This window comes from Callospermophilus lateralis, chromosome 11 (genome assembly GCF_048772815.1).
Source record: "Callospermophilus lateralis isolate mCalLat2 chromosome 11, mCalLat2.hap1, whole genome shotgun sequence".
In the NCBI taxonomy this organism is placed as follows: Eukaryota; Metazoa; Chordata; class Mammalia; order Rodentia; family Sciuridae; genus Callospermophilus; species Callospermophilus lateralis.
In genome coordinates this window covers 87,874,641-87,898,156 of record NC_135315.1, presented here as the reverse complement: position 1 = coordinate 87,898,156, position 23,516 = coordinate 87,874,641, and positions in this window count along the sequence as shown.

The window sequence follows — 23,516 nt, the reverse complement described above, 5'->3', positions numbered from 1 at the left end:
AGAATATGTGGTCAAGAATTTTCAAGGCAGCCTTACCTGCAATAAAAAAATACAAATGTTCAAGAAGAGCAGATGGAATAAGTCAGTTGTGTTGTCTTATTACAAAAGAATACCATATAGTAGGAAAAGTGATAAAAATACAACTATTCCCTATAACATGGATGAATCTCAAAAGCATAATGATGAGAATTAAAAAACCAAACATGTCACAATGTATACACAGCATGATTTCACTTTTATAAAATTTAAAGCCAGACCAAAAAAAATTACACATACATAAACACTGGAATGCAAGAAAATCATTATTACTGCAAAATACAGGGCAGTAGTTACTTCTGGGAGGAACCCACAGGAGTTTCAAAGGAATTGGTGTTTATTTGCGTGGGAATACATAAACTTTTGTTTTATTTTTAAATTATTATTTAAAATGTACATGTGTGTTATAATATTCTTTTTATGTGTAGTATACTTTAAAATACATAAAGAGAGACAGAGGTCAAATTATGCGCTATCTTACTTGTTGGAGATATGATTATTTTTAGAGGACTCCAAAGATTTACAAAACCCCAAGAGCTCATTAAAGCTGGATAAAAATACACAGGCAACAATAATTGTTTCTGTTTACCAATAACCCATTTAGAAACTATCACTTCAAGAATACATAGTTGCCAATATCAATAAAATCCTTAATTTTCCCATGAATAACCTGACAATGAGTGTGTAACATTTGCATGAACATCACTCATTTGCATGTGAGCGTTTACTACAGGGTGTGAAGTTCTGAATGTGTGCAGAGAAGTACTTGTTGACCTCTAGAAGTCAGCTCTGAACCTTCTGTCTCATCTGTCCTCCAAGCCTAATGAGGAGGAACACAGATCTGGTTGGTGGGTGCACATGTACTGATTGTCCCTTTTTCTTGAGGGCAGGGCTTTTGAGACTTCATCTTTGTCTACAAGTGCCATGATATCATATAGTGACCCCAAGTCTTTTTCTTCCACTAAGCTTGGCCACTTCTCCATCTTTCCTTGGGCCCTCTCCTGCCTTAGCTGTCTTTACCTTAGATACCATTTTTATGATGGGTAAATGTGTTTTCTCTGTCCATGGATGTCCCTGGGGCCCTCTTCTCTAGTACTGGAGATTATGGCATTCCATCCCCCTGAAATGGCAAGCTTTAGTGTTTAGGGCTTGTCATGGCGGTGAGGGTGAAGGAGGGTGATGAGGGTTGTGGGAGGTGAGGGTGGAGGAGTGTGGTGGGACAAGGATGAATGAGGACTGATGATTTGCTGTGGGCAGAACATATTCTTTGATGCTTGCCACTTGTATATAGCATACAAAAGGAGATCCCCAGTGGGTCCAAATTAGCTTGCTAGAGTCCTGAAGATGATGTAGCTTCAGTTAATAATAAATTGTTTTTCCTTCTTTGATACCTTAAAGAAAAAAAAAAAGAGTTAATTCTGCCAAGGCAGAGTTCTTTTCCACTAACATCTCATCCATTTTTTTCTAGTGATTTTATGTTCCTGAATAGGAAGATGAACAATTGTAAAGATGTTCTCCAAATTAATTAAAAATTAAATGAAATTTTAGTAACTGTGCCAACCAGTTATGTATTTATCTTAATGATCTTACCAAATTGCTTATCTTGGGAAAAAATGTAAAGTAATGTCCAGAAAGTACAGAGGATACAAGAAAGATAAGGGAATTTCGCTAGAATTTATCAGCATCTACTCCAAATCCACAAAAACTAAAACAGTGGTACTGGCCTAGAGATGGATAATAGGTCAATGAGCACAATAAAAGTCCTAGAAACTACACATTCCTATGTGTATTTAATGTATGATAACAGAGAGCATTTAAGATTAATGAGAAATTTAAACAACAAATATCACAATTGGAAGACACTTGGGGAAAAAAAACAGTTCACATAACTACCTACAACTATAGTAAAAAAGAAATTCCAAGTAGTTAGCTATACAGTCCCTATCAATGGAAGGAGATAAAGATAAAACGTATGTACAGTCTTAAAGCAAGGGTGATGTTCCTTAGCATATTGCTAATGTCTGACTAGATGAGAGGAAGGATGAACAGATTTGACTTGACACAAATTAAAAACATACGGATGGAAAAAGAGGCCAAAAATAAAGGTAAAGTTCCAGAAATAAACTGGAAGACATATTTATAAAGGGAGATAATGACCATAATATATTCAAGAGATTGAAACAAAACAGAAAAGAAAAAAGAAAGAAAAATAACCCATGAGGAAAAAAAAGGATAAAGTTAATTTTCGGGCAAATCATAGTTTTGGGTAGAGGGGAGGATATGACCACTAGTATATTTATAAACTTCCCCAAGTGTTTCTTATGAACTCTCCACTCTCCATTAAGTGAGACTCACAAGGGAAGAAATGAATTATTCCTTTCATCCTCTTGACAAATGCTTCTCATTTATATTCAAAGTCTTCAGAAACAGTTGACACATTGTCATGATTTTATAATCTTCATGCTGAAGACTTACCATTTTCTCCTCCCTAGGCTCCAGGTCTGTTAATACCAAATTTCTTGTCAACATTTTGCTTTGAATATCTTGTAATTATTTAAAATATGCAAAGTCCAATTCTTTGTTGACAGATACTTGACATGAGTTTTCTATAAGTCAAATTAGGGTTCCATGTTGTATTTGTTATTTATTGCTACTTAACAAATTACCACAACATTTAGCAGCTTAAAACACAGTTTCTGTGGGTTAGGAATTTGGATACAGCTCAGCTAGGTGCCTGTGCTTCAAGATGGCTCACTCACAAGGCTGAAGTCAAGGGACTGGAGCCGAAGTCTCATTTGAAGGCTAGCCCAGCAGGAGAGCATATGATGGCCTCCAAACTCACTCACATGTTTGTTGGTAGCATTCAGGTCCTCGCAGACTGTTGGGCTGAGATTTCCCTCAGTTCTTTGCGAAGTGGGCATCTCTATAAGTCAACTGAACAGCACAGCAGCTGGATTTCCTCAGAATGAGTGAGAGCAGGAAAAGACACCTGAGGTAGAAGACGCAATATTCTTGTAATCTACTACCAGAACTCATTTCCATCATTTTTGAGTATTCAGTTGATCAGAAGTGAGCAGACAGGTCTATCTGACACTCAAGGCGAGGGTATTCCATAGGGCACAGATACCAGGAGGTGAGGGCCGTTGGAGACCATCTTGGAGGCTGCCTATCACAGTGCTGAGGTATTCATATGAACTGGTGACCCAGGCATGGTTTGGAGTTCAAGCAGATGAGTTGAGTTGGGCATTACAATGTTCAAAAGCATCTGCCAGAACAGTGCAGAGGCAGAAACTCATGGTCAAGGGTGACAGAGTGGGTACAAGTTGAAATTTAGGGTTCAGAACTGCTATAAGAAAACAGTTTGGATGTTAAATCTAAACCAACATGAGAACCATGGCTCAGGCAAGCAGAACCCCAGCACAACACAGCTGTGGTTCGACTGATTTCAGAACAGATAAGGAAGGTTTATGGGCAGCGATTGGATGGTGTGGGCCAAGAGATACAAATAGTTCTGATGGAAATTGTGCAGGTGTTATTGCTTATCATAGGGATCTCTGTTCCTCATAAAGGGAATTTTTCAGAGCTCTTATATTTATTATCTTTCCTTCTGAACCTAATTCTTCATCTCAGATTCTGAGATTTTGAGAGGGGCATCCTAATTCTCCTTAGGGCTTGATTGGTCCCAAACTCTTTGGCTCTTCTCTCTCTTTCCTTCTCTCTTATTTACTTCATCTCAAATAATTGTTAGGGAAAATATATATGAAAGCATCAGCCGTTATCTGTGGAACTCAGGTAGATTATACAATCATTCATTCCATAAATATTAGCTGTGCACCTAAGCAAATATCAGGTTGGATCTGTGCTGACTAGCAGGGTAGCCATAGGCCACATGTGGCTATTGAGTATTTGAAATGTGGCTGGTGTAACTGAAGAACTGAAATTTTAATTATCTTCAAGTTTTAATTATTTTAAGTTACAAAGGGTGCAGTGCAATGCATTTTTCTGTTAAAAAAATCTGTTGAAAACTAAAGCAAATCATTTTGGTAGGGCTACATTTATCATCTACATTTAGATATGCTCTAAGTGTAAAACACACTGGATTTTAAAGACAGTATGAGAAAATAATTTTATACTGATTACATGTTAAAATGATTAATAATTTTGACATATTGTATTAATTAAAATGTATTATTAAAATCATCTATTTCTTTTTACTTTTTAAATGTGGATACTGAACACTCTTTAATTATATACATGAATTGTTATATTACTATTGGACAGCATAAGGTTGAAGTGTTATTTAGTTATAGTCTTAAAATTTCTGGGTACTATAAGGTTCTTATAGTCTGAAAATATCTTTAGAATCCCCCCCCACTCCCTTTAGGATATATTTCCACAGTTGTTAACTTAAATGATATCCATGATGAAAAATTTTGTTTAATGCTGAAAAGAACTTAGAAATAAAATCTTTTTAAATTTTTTTTCTTTTAGATTTCTGTCTACTTCTTTAGAAATTCTCAATTTACAGCTGAGCATCAACAGGATTTTCTAATACTACTGAGAAGATGTGGTGGCATTTGCTACAGAGTAGAAATTGTGTTTGATGCTTCCTTCTTAACTTGCCAATGAATTTCAAGAATCATATGCTTGAGATTTGAACAAATTACCAGTAGATGGTGACCTTGCAACTTTTCCACAGCTAGGACTTCTAGACTGGCTTGACTTTTCTAAGACTATAAACTTTATGCTACCAAATATTGAAAAATTATATGTTGAATGGTTACAAAATTAAATTCACTTTGTTATTATATGTGAATATTGTCAATATTTTTCGTGTGCCACCATGAAATCTGTGGCTTATGAACACACACACAAGTCTCTTTCTTCTTATTTCCCAGTTAAATGATACTTTTCTGTTGCCTTGGCCTCTCATTGATTTTTTGTGAAGACTTTGCTAAGCATCTGCCTCATCTCTGTCTAGTTCTAGGGAGGGCCTGGGTAGTTCACCCTGCAAACTCTGCCTATCACCATGGTGGTCCCATGGAAGGCTTTCTGGATCTCAATTTATCCTTTTACCAATGTCTTCCCTTCACCCTGGTCTCTCCATGGGAACATAGAATTTTCTGGGTTGCTTACTTGAGACTCGGGGGTTGGTCACCTCTCTTCTTTGGCTGTACCTCTGTACTTTCTTATTACTGTTGGTCCTGCCCCATGTTGGCACAGAGAACCCTGCCAGAGGATTCCTCCCAGGAAACCAAATGGGAAGTAAGGTAGGTACACATCTGCCTCAGCCTTCCTCGAAAATATGTGCTAACTCTTCACTGTCAGTCTGTAGCTCAAGTACTGGAGGAAGGACCCCAGGACTCATGTACCCTATCTCCTCTCACCTTTCCTAACTTTTTCCCTCTGACTGCTGCTCTCTTCACGGCCCCCAGCCCAATCTCTCTCTGCCTTCTCCCTCTGACTGGATGGAAGCACTTTGGTTTTGTGTTCCTTTCACTCTGGATGTTATTTCCCTTAAGTCATATGTCTGTCCTACACAACCCCAGCATTATAGCTAAGCCTTAAAACAGGTGGAGATGGGAAGAAGACTGATTTACTGCTAAGAGTAGTCTAATCAGTGAAGATTTTAAAAATATCACACATAATCCAAATATACTTTCACATAATTTTCTAAAGTGTGCAAGGAACAGAAATGTCACTTTGAACCCTCTTTGGGTGAAGGAAAGATAAGAATTTATGTCCAAAATAGTATTAAAAGAACTTTTAAACGTTTTTTTTTTTTTTTAAGTATTTGCATCTGTGTGGTAGCTATAAAATTGTTTCTCTTGGTCAGTAGTATTTTGTAGCCTCTCTGCTGCATGAGGTCACAGCTTGCCCAAAGAATCAAAACCTTTCTTTTCAGTTTAGAAAACTAGATATTCAGCTTATCTAAATGGGCTGTCTCTATCCCCTACAGATATAATTATAATAAGATCTCGTTCTCAGCTTTCCCTAAGTTGAAACTAAAATTGCAGGTCAAATATATTTCTACTTCTCAATAACTCTTTCTTCCCAAGACCTTTCTTTTTCTAGGAAAAAGACTGTGGGGCATGAATGAGATGTACATGATGACTCATGATTTAGACTGTGATCTCCCTATAAGATCCTATTTTCTCTGATTCTGTCTTAGTTATGAATGCACACATGAAATCTTTGACTGAAATCTTCCATCCAGAAAAGTGGTTAAATCCTGTAGCATCTACCAAAAATATTAGGCTTAAAATTGTTTTTTTTCTCTCACAACATTAAGATATATTTTAAATCAGCAATAGGTTTCTTTTTAAATTTTATTTATTTATTTTACTGATGCCATTATAATTCTACATAATAGTGGGATTTGTTGTTACATATCAGTACATACACAACACATAATTTGGTCAATTTAGGTGAACAATAGTTTTCTTCCTTTTACCAGCATCACAGAATGAAACACGGCAATAGTAATACACAGTGTCTAGAATCTGGTTTGCTGAGCACTACTCCGGTTCTGGAATCAGGATAAAAGAATATAGCACAGTCCTACCATCATTACAACGCATCTTTGAGCAGCTCATTTCATTTTACTGGGCTCCAAATTCCTCTCTCTTTAATATACAGAGTTATGTTAACTTTTTTCCTAAGGTTTTTACTTTGATAGATATCTGTGATTCTAATATCTAGAGAAGGAAAGTGACCACATACTAAAAAAAATACGCCCCCAAAAAAGACAAGGAAACATTTCCACCAGCTACCCCCACTTTAACTGTGCCCTTATACATTTCCCGCCAAACCAACAAGGGATACAGACTATCTGGCAGGGTCACTAGGACAAAGGATTAAAGGAAGAAAAAAGGATCCAGATGTTTCCATTTGGGGTAATTGAATTTTCAGACACATCTAATTCAGATGAGCTGTAGCCATGAACAATTGAGCCAAAGACATAAAAGTGAATCTTATAATTCAACTGGGTTTTCATGACACCACTTCCCATTCAGTGGTCTAATTGATATTATCCCCTCACATGCCTGTGATGACATGGTAGGAGTCAAGGGGAAGGACAACCTTAATCAAAAGGCAAATTAAAACCTCTGGGCCCCCAGTGGTTTCACAGCAGAATTTATTGCATGCCCACTGAGTATTATTTTAAATGAGATGAGAAAGGGATAAAAAAAAATAAGGATTATGGTCTTGCAAAAAGTTCTCGGTTTAGTTGAAGAAAACATGTGCACAATAAAAAAGCTTTATGAACTTTAAAAAGTCATATGAATAACAAATACCTTCGCTTGCACATTAAATGTTTCCTTTAATCCTTCAAGTTTAGACTCATATAAGTTTAATGAATTCAACCAAATCTTGCATCTCCCAGAGAAAATTTAATCTTTATTTATTAAGTCTTTTAAATGTCATGGTAGACTTTCAATTTTAGGAAATAAATAAGAAATCAGAGCCAGAAATAGACAGGGTGAGTATATAATTTATAATTCAAAACTTTTGAGAGTCAAAGGGGTGCTTTTAAAAAAATTTGTTTTAATTAGTTATACATGACAGCAGAGTGCATTTCAACTCATTGTATACAAATGGAGCACAACTTCTCTAGTTGTACATGATGCAGAATCACACCATTTATGCAATCACACATGGACATAGGGTAATAATGTTTGTTCATTCTACCATCTTTCCCACCAAAGGGTCACTTTTAATAATTTTAATTATAACAGGCTTAACCTGAGACTATTTGGGGTGAACTAGGAAATATGGCTGCCCTTTCAATAGGGAAAATAAATTGTCTAAGTTGACATCATTGATATGAGCTTTACTGAGAGTCAGAATATTGGAGCAAAATGAGAAATGGCATTCCATAACCTGCTTAGTTAAATGTTTCAGCCAAACTCCTCTCCTGCCTGGAAAATTTGAGGTGATCTCTGTCATCTACTTTTCCCTATATCCATTTTCTTAGATAAGCCTTTGACCTCTGTCACCTACTTTTCCCTGTATCCATTTCCTTAGATGAGCTCTGTTTGGAAGGGTGTATACAAAAGTTTAAGGTATGACCGTGTTTAGGAATTGGTTGCTGGTGTTGACAAATGAACTTGAGTGTGACTGACAATCCTTAGGTATGTCACTGGGCACTATGGGATAAGTTGCCAAATACATTGTACAAACAGTGAGTTGAGATTTAGAGAGGGGGAGAGATCATGTTAGGATGGGTAAAGTGATAAGGCATTAAAAGTATTAGGAAAAGTAGTGGGATTCAAGTTGGGTCTTGAGGGATGAGGTGGACATTGCAATTTACAGAGTAAATCTTGATGTTTTCCATCTTTATTCCCAGTGAGCAAATGACCAGAGATGAAATACACACACAAAGAAATAACAACAACAATAAAATAAAAGTGATACAAGCTCTATTATGTAAAAGGTTTTATACATCCTTAAGAGAAGGATAAATAGCTCTGTGGAAAACTAGACTAAGTACGTGAAAAGACAATTAACAAAAGAAAAATGACCAGAATATATTTGAACATTTATTTACTTAGTATGAAAAAAAGTGAAAGATACTTGATGAACAGGTGGAAATAGGTAGAGGTCTAACTCTTTTTTTTTTAAATCAGCTTTTTCATATTTACCAGTAAGTATATATTCTTTGGTTTCACAGAAATTCTTTGGTTCAGAAATACCACTTTTAGCAATTCATCCTAAGGATTTAATCAGATAATTGTTCAAAGATTTAATTACATGAAAGAATGTTCGACATAACATCTAAATGAAAAAGTAGAACCTACTAGTGCTAATTAATAAAACATGCTCAGTGCATTTTAATAAAAAATAGTAAAAATTACTAATGGATATGTTTATTAGCTTGGTTTATGTTAATAGTTTATGGTAATAGATGTGTATCAAAACATCACATTGTACAACTTGGTTATATACAAGTTTTGTTTGTTTATACCTCATAAAGTTGAAAAATTCACATTTGTATGTAGTCACAGAGAAGGTTAATATGCAACAATATTCTTTGGCGTATTTTAAATAAAAAAATCTGAGCGAAAAATAGCATAATAAGATATATAATGTATAATAAGACTCTTTCTCTATCTGTATATAAATATATAGAAAGAGTAACTTGTTGAGATGTTTGCCTAAATATTATCACATTGTAATTTTTGTGGTAATACTAGTGGTTTGCATTTGGAGAGGGGGCTAAGCTCATAAGTTTGTTTTCTTTTTATAATATTATATTTATTTTATATTTAGCTTTTATTACATTTAATTTATATTATATTGTTTGAGTCTTACTCAGAGAACATGTGTTTTCTTTATAAACAGATTATTCTATTAAACAATTGAAAGTATTTTGCATTTTAGTATTCAGACGTCTTGCTGATTTGATAAGCCATGTTATGTTCACAGAAACACATTTTCAAGGTTCCTCCTTATAGAAATCTTCAACATAAAATACTGATGTTTATTTAAAGCATGATTTAGTGCAAGAAGTTCTGAGAAGGTCCTTGTCTTTGCATGTATGTCTTGATCCAGGGATCTACTTTTGACTGTCTAGATGAATGGGTGTTTAAGCCATTTCCTCCAATATGAAAAAAAATGATGAATTACAGTGAACTCAAGATTATGATACTTCAGGACAACTCGGTGGAACCCATCTGACCTATGCAGTTTGTTTCCCATGAAAGACCTATGTCTTACTCATCAATCCTAAGGGTAGAATCAATATTCTTTTGTTGATGCTAAAGAACTTATTAATGTCAGGAGAAGTGTCTAGATAGAAGCCACTCCTCCTCCCTTCTTAAGTAAAGACTCCTAAGCAAGACTGAGCTTTTCAGCAGAAGAGAATTTTTTTCTTTAGGGCACAAATTAATGCATGGTTAGGTCCTTCTGCCCATTGTGTAGCATTGCCAAAATAGTTTTGGCTTAAAATGTTCCAAGATGTTATAAACATGATTGCCCTGGACAAACCACTAAACTCTCCATGAACTATATGTATAAAATAAATGTCTCACAATGAACACTGTTAATTCTGTATTTAATCCTCCCAAATACACTGTATTGATAGGTAGCTAAATAAGGAAATAGGTTGTATGCTATGGTTATTTATAAAACAGAAGAAAAAATTTAAAAATAATCACTATATTTTAGAATCATGAATCTGTGCCCCTATTTTCTGGCAATATTACCTAAGGGAGTCAGTAATTTGCTGAATTCATTGCTAATTTAAGATAGAAAAACATATTGTTTGCCTAAAAAGCAGTCCTGTCTGGTCTTTGTAGTGCAGTTACAATATAGTTGGTGCAAGTAAGTTTTGTGAGTAAGCCAAGTAATACAAAATACGACTATTTAAAAAATCAGGATCCACTCACTCTCAAAGATCAGAACTTCAGTCATATGGGAAAATGTTAGAAAAATCATAAATAACAAACAATTTTAGAAACACACACACACACACACACACACACACACACACACACACACACACCAGATTGTCAGGCTCTATATACTCTAAAGCTAAAGAAAAAGAATCAATGTTTGGTGAAACCTGAAAATGCGTATTTTTAAAACACCAGGGCAGTTCTGAGGGGCAGCCAGTTTGAGAACCATTGCTGTAAGGGAGAGCCATCTGGCCCCACTTGGCCTTCCTGGCAAATAAAAGGCAAGCCCTCCGTTGTGGGACTTTTAAGCTAATAAACAGTTGAAACAGTATTGGGTTTGGAACTAACTATATCTTGGAAAAAAATGCTCCATAAACCTCCAAGGTTGGGACTAGTCATCATTTTTTTAAAAAAATATTTTTCCTTGGAAATATTTTGCTGTTTTTTCCTTATTATAAAAGTAGTAGATGTTTACTATAGAAAATTTGAAAATAAACTAAAAGAGAACAAAGAAGATGAGAAAAATTCCTGTACTTCTATCAACCAGATATCACCATAACAATGCCTATATCTCTTCACTTTTTATATATAAATGGAAGTATATTATAGTACAGTTTTGTTACATGCTTTCTAAAATCAGCAATATAGGAGAAGAATTTTCCCATGTTGATATTCTTCTATGAAATCATGTTCAATGGCTACAGGAAATATATTTCATATTTAATGTTATTGCTTTTCCAGTTTTGAAAATTTTAGGTTTTTAAAATTTTTTTCTAATTGCATTTTGACACGTCATACATAAATGGAGTATAACTTCTCATTCTTCTGGTTGTACACGATGAAGATTTTAGCTTTTTGATTTATGATTCAAACAATCCTGCAATTTGACTCTCCTTTGACTATAAATTTTGAATATTTTCTTAGGAGTGCTAGAGGTGGGGTTGTGAGTTATAAATAAATATTTACATCATTTTATGCATATTGCTTAGTTATACCTTGGAAATATACTAATTTATTTTTCAACCCAAATTTATAAGCCGTGAACTCTTACCAATATTTAGTATTTTTTAATTTTGTTTATCTGATTGGTAATAATGTATCTCAAGTTAATTTGTGTTTCTTTGAAACAACTTCTAAAGATCGTTGACATTTCCTTCATGGTTACTGGTCATTTATATTTCTTGAGAGAACTGCTTTATCATATCCTATACTTATTTCTCAATTAGGATGTTCCCCTTTTCCATCATGATGAAACCTATCTGTATTTCTCATGGGCAGAGTGTATTTTTCCTTCTAATGTCTTAGGATGTACAAAAGTTGATAATTCAAACATATCCCTACCAAAGAGTAGGCTTGAAAAGTTCATCAATTTTCTAAGCATGACGTCTACCACCCTATACTGATCACTTCAAGCTCCACACAAAATAATGGCTATAAACTCATAATGTCTGGTTTAGCAAAACCTGAATATGAATTTAAGCTGCTATTTCATATCTCACTTGTATTTTAAGCTTTGCCTCTAGTTAAATACCATACTCTGTTAAGGAAATTTTAGGTATTGGGGAACAGAGCAGAGAGGTAAAATCAATTCAGCAATGTTGTTTTGAACAGGCATGATATAATATAAAAGTCACTAAATAACCACATATCCATCTGCCTATGTATAAGCACAGCTGTGCAAACGTGCCATACTGAATATCATATTTTTGAAACTTCATTGATGTAAATGTAGGCCTTGTTTTATTTAATAATGAATATAAAATAAGACCTTGTGGCTATGTAGAACTTTACAATTAAAAAAAAGCATTCATACAATATTTCTTTTGATTCTCAACAATGGATAAGTTAAGTAGTGATCACATTCACAGCTAAACTGGTGAGAAAACTGGGCCTTGGGGGTGTTAAACGATCAATCCATCAGCTCAGCTTCCTCAGTGGGGGATTAGTTCCATGGAGATTAAAGTGCAGGATGATCCAATGCTTAGTGAGGGAACTTCTAGTTTTAAAAAACTCCACAACATTAGGAGAAGGCAAAGGAGCCAAAATAAAGTCAAAAGAAATAAGCCAGAGAATTTTCCAAAATCCAAGGGAAACATGGGTGTGGTTGAACTTGAATGTAGCTGCAGATTTGGTGAAATGCTTGGCTTTCTTTTATTTTCTGTATTTTAGAGCCTGACTATTAACACCCCCAAAGCCCAGTTTTCACAGTATTTTATTATCACTACAAGAGAATTTCATCTTCTGTGGTTAAGGAGATGTTTTTCTTTTCACAATAGCAATGTTGAAACATCTTTCTGTGTATCAAAGTTCTACACACACACAAACACACACAAACACACACACACACACACATACACACACTCAAACACACACACACACATATATAATTTATTTTTTGAGTTAGATTTTTTTTTTGGTTGAGTAAGGCTGTATACCTGGATTCTAGAGTCTATATTCCATGCATGTTAAGCAATTTGCAAGACACAGAAATATAGAGTTACAGCATTGCTTCCCTTTACTAAGGGGCATCACAGAAGGTGTATACTCATGATACAGCTTATCTCTTTCTCCAAACTACTGGCTTTTATTTGAAGCTACGGTTTGTTTCCTCTTCAAGTAGCCCTAAGCTGAGATGGCACAAAGTCCTTTCATTGAAAGGGGTTGCCAAGCTTCCAAAAACTACAAGTTTCCGAAATACCAGCAAATATTTTTACATCCAATCTTCATGATACTTGGTGGTAATGATCAGTACACAAATACCACTTGGCTCACCAAATTTTGTTCTTCTGGGTTGAAGTGTTCGTTTACAGTAGAAGTTTTTACTTTTAGGTTTCACTCTGTTCTCTCCTATATAGATAGATGAATTTGGAACTCTAAATCCAACATGGTTTGTAAATGCTTTAGCACCAAACTCATTTCTGTAGTTTATAAGCAGTGTAGTTTAAGGCATTTTTCTAGAGCATTCCAAGTGTTCAAGACCATCAGTCACTCCCAACTTCTCCTTTTCCCCATCCCTTGGAAGCCACTTGTATCCTTTCTGTGTCTGTGGATTTGCCTGTTCATGGCACCTCGTATAAAAGGAATCATGCAACATGCGACCTTCTATGCCTGGCTTCTTTCATTTAGCATAATGTTTTTTTTGTTGTTGTTGTTGTTGGTGGTGGTACCGGGGATTGAACTCAGGGCATTTGACCACTGAGCACATCCCCAGCCCTTTTTATGTATTTTACTTAGAGACAGGGTCTCACTGAGTTGCTTAGCACCTTGCTTTTTGCTGAGGCTGGCTTTGAACTCATGATCGTCCTGCCTTAACCTCCCAAGCTGCTGAAATTACAGATGTGCACCACTGTGCTTGGTGACTTAGCATAACATGTTCAAGGTTCATTCATGCTACGGCATGCACCAGTACTCCATTCCTTCTTACAGGTGAAAGATATCCCACACTGTGGACAATAGCATGTATTGTATGTCCATTTATAAGATGATAGACATTTGAATTTCTTCCACCTTTATCTACTACAAATAATGCTGCCATGAATATCCATGTTCAAGTTTTCCTGTGACCATGTTTCCATTTCTCCTTGATGTGCGCCTCGCAGGGAGACTGCTGTCACATTGTTACTCTGTTCAACCTTTAAGAACTGCCAGATTGTCTTCCCAAGTGGCTGTACCATTCACAGCCCTGCCACCAATGCCTGAGAGTTCCACTTCTCCGCATCCTCACCTACACTTATTACCACCTGTTTCTAAATCGTTTTGCTAGCCATTTTTCCTCAAACCAAGATGCATCTAGGAACCTGCTTAGTGAGGACTCCTTTGTTTTCCTTATCCGGGACCAGCTCACCAGCCTTCTTTTGCCTTCCCTGATGTTCACTTTTGTAGAATAAAAACAGGTCCTAGTCCAAAGGAGGGACTTGATTCCGGGCAGCTTCTTGAGCACCTTTCTCATGCCCACTGCACAGAAACCTGAGCCTTGGGAGTGCAGCCTCTGAGATAAGCTGGAGCCCTGCTTAGCCCCAGCAGAAGGCTCCTGCGGCTCTTCTCTGGGGGATGTGCCTCAATACCATAAGCCATCCGTGTAGCATAATGAGGCACAGGGGAAGGACAGCAGGTCAGGCTGCAGTGCAGACGAGGGAGGCTGAAGGGCACTGGGGAATGTGGGTGCCAGCCTCACAGCAGCTGGGCTGTCTTCCGTGTGGGAGTTAATTGGGGTTGCTGAGCTACTACGGGATACAGCACTGGAGAATAACACCCACCAGCCCAACCACAGTAATAAGCTCTGACACATATCACATCTCACCCTGCAGCTAATTAAATACTCCACAGCTTCTTCAGCAGGAGCCCAGGAAGCCCTGAGCTGAGGAGGAGAGAAGCAGGGAACCCGGGACCCAGTCCTGGCTTAGCAAGATTCCCAGCATTACCCGGGAAACGTCAACCTGACTCTCTGGGCTCCTGCCTACTCTACCATGGGCAGGGAGAGGATCACAAGTGAGGTTGCTTTAAGCTTCGGGGGTCTCGTGTGCTAGGCAGGACACTGTCAGTTAATGTCACTGACAGTAACTAAGGCACATTCCTCATCAATGGGAATCCATGGCAAGGACTAAATACAAGACAGCTTACGCCTCAGCAAACTCTCAGCACATCACTGAGCTAGATAGGTAGGGGTTTCCTCAGGGAGTTTTCAAATGACAGGGAAGACAACTAATGAGTGACAGCAACAGAATGGAAGTCCCACATCCTTAGGGAACTACCAGGAGTCCATGGAGGGTCCCTTACAGGGGCTGGTGATTTGCCTCAGGTGTCATTCACACAGGTGTGCTACTGAGACCTCTGGCCCTCTTTACTTCGCAAAAGCAGAGGGAGGTGAGAGCCTCACTGGGCAGTAGTAACAGTCCCCTGGGGCTTTCTTGGCAGTAGAAGAAGGTGGTAGAACACAGTTCCTTTGTACAGTGCTGAACCTTGAGCTGCGTGATGATTGCACAACCGTGCCCAAGGGCATCTCCAAAACACACATAAGTCTGAGCAAGACACTTAAGGTCTTAGGTGTTGAGCAAACTCCCCGAAGCTCTTGACCCCACCAGCAGCTGTGGGGCTGTTGTCAGGGCCAAGAGACCAATCCTTCCCTCTGGGCCTCTCCTTCTCTACCTGTAAGGGGAATAGGTTGAACCAATTCCTGTTCCTTAGCTCAAAACTATTTATGAGCCATAGAAACTTTTTCTCTTCCTTTCTCTGCCAAAAGCCAAAGACATGGCATGAGTTGATGAGTTTCAAAGATGTCTCATAAAATTAAATTAACAGTGTCAGGAATCTTTACTGACCTCTGAAGTCAAATTCTTCAAGGCCAACTGGCTGGGCACAGCTGTTTAATAATGCACCCCTGTCACGACCCCTTGCCCGCAAGGAAGACGCAACTCAGGAATCTTCTTTCAGCAGTTTATTCAGGCCCTTGATATTTCTTCTAATTCCTGGTCGGATGCCCCTCCCAGCCTTAATAAAGCATCCCAAGCCCCAATGCGAAGCTGCCACGTGGAACTTTCTCACAGGGTGCTGAAAAACCATGCACCAACTCTCCCAAACAAGGAGTTGTTTGTTACAGACCACAGTGGAGCCAGCGCCATCCTGCAATGGCGACCATAATCTGCAGAAGCGGCTCACCACAGTTCCCCCCTTCTGTTTTCTGAAAACAATACAGGCGAGAGTAGAGGTCCTATCCCACTGTGCAGAAGTGGCTGCATAGTATGGCTCAGTCCTAAGGAGGGCCCTTCCCCAGATCTGAAGCCATATCAGCCGACGCCTTTTTCGTGGGGCGGGGCGTGGACATCAAACCCGCATGCAATAGGACATGCTCTCCTTGAGGTCCACTTCAAGGATCACTCAAGTGCAGTGCCTTGCCTCGCATCCTGTATCGTGATGAAGGTGGACGAAGGGGGACAGCTGAGGCTGAACTGTGGCTGCTTACAACGACAAACAAGTTGACAGCACCCTGAAAGAAAGGCACGGACTTTAAGGCGATAGAGAAGCATTAGTGTGGAAACCCACCTGCGTGCAATGGCAGCGAGACCGGCAGAGTGCAAGTGCTTTCCAACACTAAGAGAATAACGAGGAAAGACATGCCGATGCCAGTGCAATGTTATAATAACTTGGGGTGCAACGACCATGTCAAAGATTTACTGTTTAAGATGCGCAAGCCAGACTTGAGGTGAATTGCCATTTACTAAAGCTGCAAGAGCTTGGATGATCATAGCCTTATCGTGAGCATTGCGGGCCTTGAGGCGACAGAGAAACCACAAACAGAGAAACATACCGAAGCAACACATTGCACCAAAAATGCCTACCCCCACCCATTCTTTAAAAAAGAAAAAAGCAGAAGATATCCAATCAGTGAATTGACCCAAAGTCACGGGATCAACACAGGTGTTATTCAAGACAGCTAACTGGGTTAGTTGAGACTGGATCATGTCTTCCGCTTCCATGGACCAATTTCCAGCCAAATATTCGCCAATGATGTGGGAAGCATTCCTGGAATCATTAAATCTGACAGAGGTTATGCATAAATGTGCACGTTGGTCAACACAACCCAAAAGCACCAAGTCAGCCAATTCTTCTACCTGAGCTTGGAGTAAATCTATTCTTTGGTTGGCAGCTAAAATCCCTGACAAAATATGTTGATTAATTGTATTTTGGGATTCAAGTATGGTGGAAGTTTGTTGGACAACTTGATTAATGGTGGCAGCAGTTTGTACTTGATTGGCCATAGCCACTCCGGCCATAACCGCTGCAGCAGCAGATACCGCCACGGCTGTCACTATAGCCGCTGTGATTCCAAAATCTCTGCGGACTCTAAGTAGCTCAACAATAGGGAATTTATCAGGATCTGCAGTGACCAGGATTGGGACAAAAGTTGGAATTTTCATAACCACTGCTACAGTCCAGGAACCATTCCAACACTCAGATAAGAGACAGGTAGTATGAGAACAATCCAGCATCCCTGATGAGGTGGCCTTAGCCAAAAGGAATAAGAAGGGGGATTGGACACAGACCATTGCAGGAGGCAATGTGGCATTATACAACAGAGAGTTGAATGAAACAGATGTAAGTCTATTACCTCATTCACTTTCCCTAACAGTACCAGAAACATTAGCCAGCCAACTTTTGGCTCCTACCAACTGAGCCAGTGCAGAAATATCGGCTGAAGCCCCCTTTTCATTGGAAATCAGCCATTGAAACCAGGACCAACCTACTCCTGTAGAGGAGCTGGCACTATTGTTAAAGTTATAAACATACCTCTTAAGAGAGGGGGGAAAGGGAGAAACCTTTAGCAACTTGATGTTTCTCCCAAGAATGATCCTGACAAGGCATAAATGTTGGGGGGAAACCAAGATTAGGGGAACAGTAAGGAGAGGCCTTGAAATGAGTGGCATCATGAATACTACTAGAAGAAGGAGGCACTGGGATTAGTACCTCGGAGATAATAGCCAAGGTAGTTATGTTAAGAGCAGAGCTGCTGTTTGCGGGAGTCTCTGAGCCTGATTGCTTCCCCGAAACTCCCTTGCTCAATACAGCACTGATAATGCTCCCTGAGACCTGATTGGACCACAATGGGTCCTCCCAGTTAGTCAAATTTTTGGTCTTAAGGCTAATGCAATTAGCATTTCTAAGGCTGAAACAAAAAACTCCTGTGAGATTAACTTGAGATTGATTAAAAATGTTCTCCATGTCCCCTCTAGGAGAGGCACAGGGAGCAGACATCTCACATGAGGTAGAAAAAAGAGTGGGGAGGACACTAGAATTACCATGAACCGGCATCGGCATTGGCCATGCCCGTGCCACTGCCCACCACCGCATTGGTGTCGCCTGTGCCATCGGCACCAGCACCAGAGCCAGAGCACTTAGCAGAATGAAGATCCTCATCACAGGATTGTTGTGGTATCTCTTGTTGCTGGTCAGTTGATGTCGAGACTCTTCTTGTCAAGCGTTCAGGGACCCACAACGGTTCCGTACGATCCTGGGGAAAAACACATACAGATCCTCGTGCCCATGTCAGCACGGGGTCAGGGCCGTTCCATTGGCCCGTAAGAACATCCTTCCACTTAACATAGCCAATCACAGAGGGCTGAGGGGACACATGTCTATCGGCCGCAGAGCGACCATGAATATCCAAATTCAAAAAATTAATGGTAAAGAGAGCTAAGGACAGGCGTTCTTTAGGAGTGTGTTCAGCTCCTATTCCCCCTTTTTGTTTTTGTAAAGTTTCCTTTAATGTGCGATGAGCACGCTCAACAATGCCTTGTCCTTGAGGATTGTAAGGCAAACCATGAGTAAGTTGCACTCCCATAGTAGAACAAAAAGCTGTAAATTGTCTGCCAGTATAAGCAGGTCCATTATCAGTCTTAAGGGATGCAGGTGCATCCCATGCTGCCCATGCCTCTAAACAGTGAGTAATGACATTACGTGCCTTTTCTCCCGATAAAGCAGAAGCATGGATAATTCCAGAGCACTTATCAACGGAAACATGCACATACTTAAGGTTACCAAAGTCAGGTATATGTGTCACATCCATTTGCCAAACAACCAATGGCTTTAATCCCCGTGGGTTTACTCCATAATTAGGGGGATGAAGAAATGTGACACAATGGGGACATTGCAATACTATCTGCCGAGCATCCGCTCTTGAAATAGAAAAACGCCTGCGCAGCGTTAATGCATTAACATGGAAGTTTTGGTGAAACAACTTAGCCCCCTCTAAGGAGGAAGCCAAGCATATCAATTGACCTCTAGTGGCTAAGTCCGCACAGGCATTACCTTGGGATAACGGACCAGGAAGAGAGGTGTGAGCCCTGATGTGCATTGGATAAAAAGAAGAAGTGTGGTTAGAGATAAGCTGTTGAAGCTGAGTAAAGTAAGCAGACACATTGTGGGCATCACTAATAGCTCCCACTGCCTCCATGACTTTTAGTGCTTGTACCACATAGCTGGAGTCTGAAATAAGATTAAAAGGAAAAGAACACTGTTTAAAAACTTCAATAACAATTTGTAGTTCTACCCATTGTGGATTTCCAGGAGCAAATTGATGCTGGATAGGGGGAGAGTCATTAATTACATAAGCTCCCATTCCAGACTTGGAACCATCAGTAAAAATGTTAACAGCCCCTGGAATTGGACTGGATGAAGTTAGCTTAGGGAAAATTATGGGATGTTCTTTAACAAAATGGAGTAATGGATGAGAAGGGTAGTGATTATCAATACCCCCTTGAAACGAGCAACACAGAATAGCCCAGTTGTCTAGAGTAGCACATAAAACATTAAGTTGAGCTTTAGTGTAGGGTATGATAAGAGAAGAAGGTGATTAGCCGAAAAATTGAATGCTTTGTTGAATCCCTTTAAGTGCCAATGCTGCAACAGCATCAGGATAATATTCTAAGGATTTTCCTGGGGATACATGTGGGAGGATCCATAGTAAAGGCCCATCTTGCCACAGTACCCCAGTAGGCTGCCGCATAGTGGCAAGCACACATAACTGGAAAGGTTTATCACTCTGGAGCCTGCATAGAGTGGCATGCTGTATAGCTTGTTCTACTTTTATAAGGGCCGCTCTAGCCTCAGTAGAGAGGCTATGAGGGGAAGCAAGATCTGGATCACCCTTAAGAGTAGCATACAAAGGCTGGAGCACAATATTAGGAATATGTAAATATCCTCTTATCCAATTAATATCTCCCAGCAATTTTTGAAAGTCATTTAGAGTTTGGAGATCTTGAGTCCTGATGGTAATTTTTTGTGGTTTTAATTTGTCATACCCAATTGTTGCTCCCAAATACCTGATAGAATCCCCCGTTTGAACCTTTTCAGGTGCGATGTGCAGTCCATGTTGAGCCAACAGTATCACGAGTTCTTTATAAGCCTCATTAACTGTCTGTTCTAATTTTGCGGCCAATAACACATCATCCATATAATGAATGATCTTGGTGGAGGAATACTTATGTCTGAGAGGTGCGAGTGCCTTCCCCACATACATCTGGCACATCGTGGGACTGTTAGCCATCCCCTGTGGCAACACCACCCACTCAAACCTTTGATCTGGTTCCTCGTGATTACACGAGGGAAGGGTGAAAGCAAAACGTTGTGAATCTTTAGGATGCAAAGGAATGGAAAAGAAACAGTCTTTAATGTCAATAACAATTATGTGCCAGCCTTGAGGAACAGAGGAGAGCAGAGGCAGCCCTCTTTGAATGGGCCCCATAAGTTGCATCTGAGCATTAACTGCTCGTAGATCATGCAGTAGGCGCCACTTCCCTGATTTTTTCTTAATGACAAATATGGGAGTATTCCATGGAGAAGTAGAAGGTTGGATGTGACCCAAGTCAAGTTGTTCTTTGACTAGATCATGGGATGCTGCCAGTTTAGCCGAGGGAAGAGGCCACTGAGGCACCCAAACAGGCTCCTCGGTGAGCCATGTTATGGGTATTTGAGCCCCAGTGGACCCTGGGAAAAACCCAGACCAAACCTGTTAAGCTTTTGATGACCTTGCACAGGATGCTTATGCCCCTGTAGGTGCCTATTAGGGTCCCCAAAAATCTTTCCAGAGGCATCCACCATCCTTGCTACAAAATCTGAAAAGGGTTCTGTAGGGCCCTGCAGAATCTTAGTCAAGTTACCAGACACCTCTCCTCTATTTGGAAGTGACTTCCATGCCCGAATGCAAATGTTGTTAATTTGATCATATGCCTCAGGAGGGAATCCTGTCTGTTGATTAGCAAATCTGCCTTGTCCCAAAAGCATATCCTTGTCCCAATGGGGGTGTCCCGCCGCATAGTTTTGGGTGGCCTGCTCTACAGCGCCCTCTAGCACAAAGGCTCTCCAGTCCAAATATTTGCCTGGAGAAACACAAGCCCGAACAAGGCTAGCCCAATCAGAGGGAGTCATACAGTATCTAGACAGACTCTCCACCTGAGTTGGTGTGAAGGCGGCATCCACGCCATAAGTGCGGACAGATTCCGCCAAGGTTTTCATTATCTTAAAGTCTAAAGGCTCATGATATCTTCCCCTGTTATTGTCCTGAAATACAGGGTATGTAAGTCCCATATCTGTATTAACTGTCCTCCAAACTTGCACATGAAAACATCTCCCGGAATTTTGGCTCCCCCCCACATACGGGGGTGGGGCAACCGGCACCATATCTTCTTCGAGATATTCTACCTCCTCCTCCTCAGAGTGTTGTTGACCGATATTGGATCCCGTCCCCTTTTTACAGTAGGCCTGCGTGCCCTGTATCCCTTTTTTCTTTTTCTTCACTTTTATCTTGCGTAGTTGTTGTAACAATATATCAAGGTCCTCAGAACTCTCTGAGCCGCTTGTGTTCTCAGGCGTTTTTAATTCAGCCAAGTCTGGGTAGAGCCTTCTCCTATTTTTAGTTTCAGGCTCTTTTGCCTTCTCACTACTCTTACTCCCAATGTTCTCTGCCACTTCACTATGTGATCCTTCAGACTTTTCCTGATGTAGTTGCTCAAGAACAGCTTGACCCTCACTCACAGCTTCCTGGCATTTACTATCTACTATACATCCTCTAACTAACTTCCAAAGTGGTATCACCCCACCCTCTAATATGCCCTGCTCAGAAGCAAAGTCAAGATCTGTGCCTAACTTATCCCAGCTAGGTATAGTAAGGCTGCCCGAGAACGCAAACCACGGTGCAGCAATATCTGTCTTCTGTAAAAATCTCTGTAAAGTACTACGTTTCACTTCTAGGCCCTTGGAACGTAACAGGTCATCTAGGGCCAGGAGAAGCGGACTTGAAGATACGGCACCCATGACACAACAAAAGACACACAAAAAACAAAAGTGAAAGTAAGAGCGAAAGTACACAGTGCAGCTGCAATAAGATGTAATGCTCTCTCTGGCTTTACAGAGGAGCTGCCGCTTTGATAGCGGGTCCCACTTACCTGGGACTAATCCCCACTTTGATAGCGGATCCCACTTACCTGGGACTAACCGGTGCACCACCCCTGACTGCTGAAAGTTCTGGTTCCCGGGTTTTCAGCACCACTTGTCGCGACCCCTTGCCCGCAAGGAAGACGCAACTCAGGAATCTTCTTTCCGCAGTTTATTCAGGCCCTTGATATTTCTTCTAATTCCTGGTCGGATGCCCCTCCCAGCCTTAATAAAGCATCCCAAGCCCCAATGCGAAGCTGCCACGTGGAACTTTCTCACAGGGTGCTGAAAAACCATGCACCAACTCTCCCAAACAAGGAGTTGTTTGTTACAGACCACAGTGGAGCCAGCGCCATCCTGCAATGGCGACCATAATCTGCAGAAGCGGCTCACCACACACCCCCCCACCACCAATCTCACATTCCTTTGTAGTTAATAGGGCCATCCCATAACTCATCCCAGGAGAGAGGGGAGAGAATGGCCAGTGTCTGTGCTTTCTGCAGAGGCTGGTTCATAAAGTATATTTATACATTCCCTTTAACCTGACATTGCACGAGATCTATTATCAGTTAATTAAACTGTAACAGTTTTATACATTGATGTCTGGTGGTGATCAGAATCTAAATTTACAGATCCATGAGGTCGCATTGACTCGCATGATGAAACTAAATAATATTCACTTAAAAGAACATTAAACTGTGCAGAACCATCATGAGCAGTCAATAAAGGCTTCACGTGAAACAGAATTTAAAGGGATGGTATTTGCTACTTTACTCCCTTGAGAAACACATGCTTTCAAAAGTTATTTCCTACCCCTGAATTCCCTGCCACTGGAATGGTTTTGACAATTTTCTGATTTGTTTAAAGTGGATGATTATAAAAGTTTGTTAGAGGCATTTGCATTCATTTAAAAGGGGGTGCATCCTGGGTCCTGCCACTGTCATAAAGGAAAAAGAGACAGGAGACTAATTAAGTAACAAAGGCTCAGCCAGCAACCTCGCTTCCAGAGGCATAATCTCCTTTGCCAGGCGCAGGGCAGATGACTGGCTGCAGCTCGGCCCAGCCTCCTAGGCCTAATCCTCCCTCCTCAGCGAGCAGCATTCCGCAGTGTCTGGAATAATAATGTAATTACAGACAGCTCAAACACCTGATCAC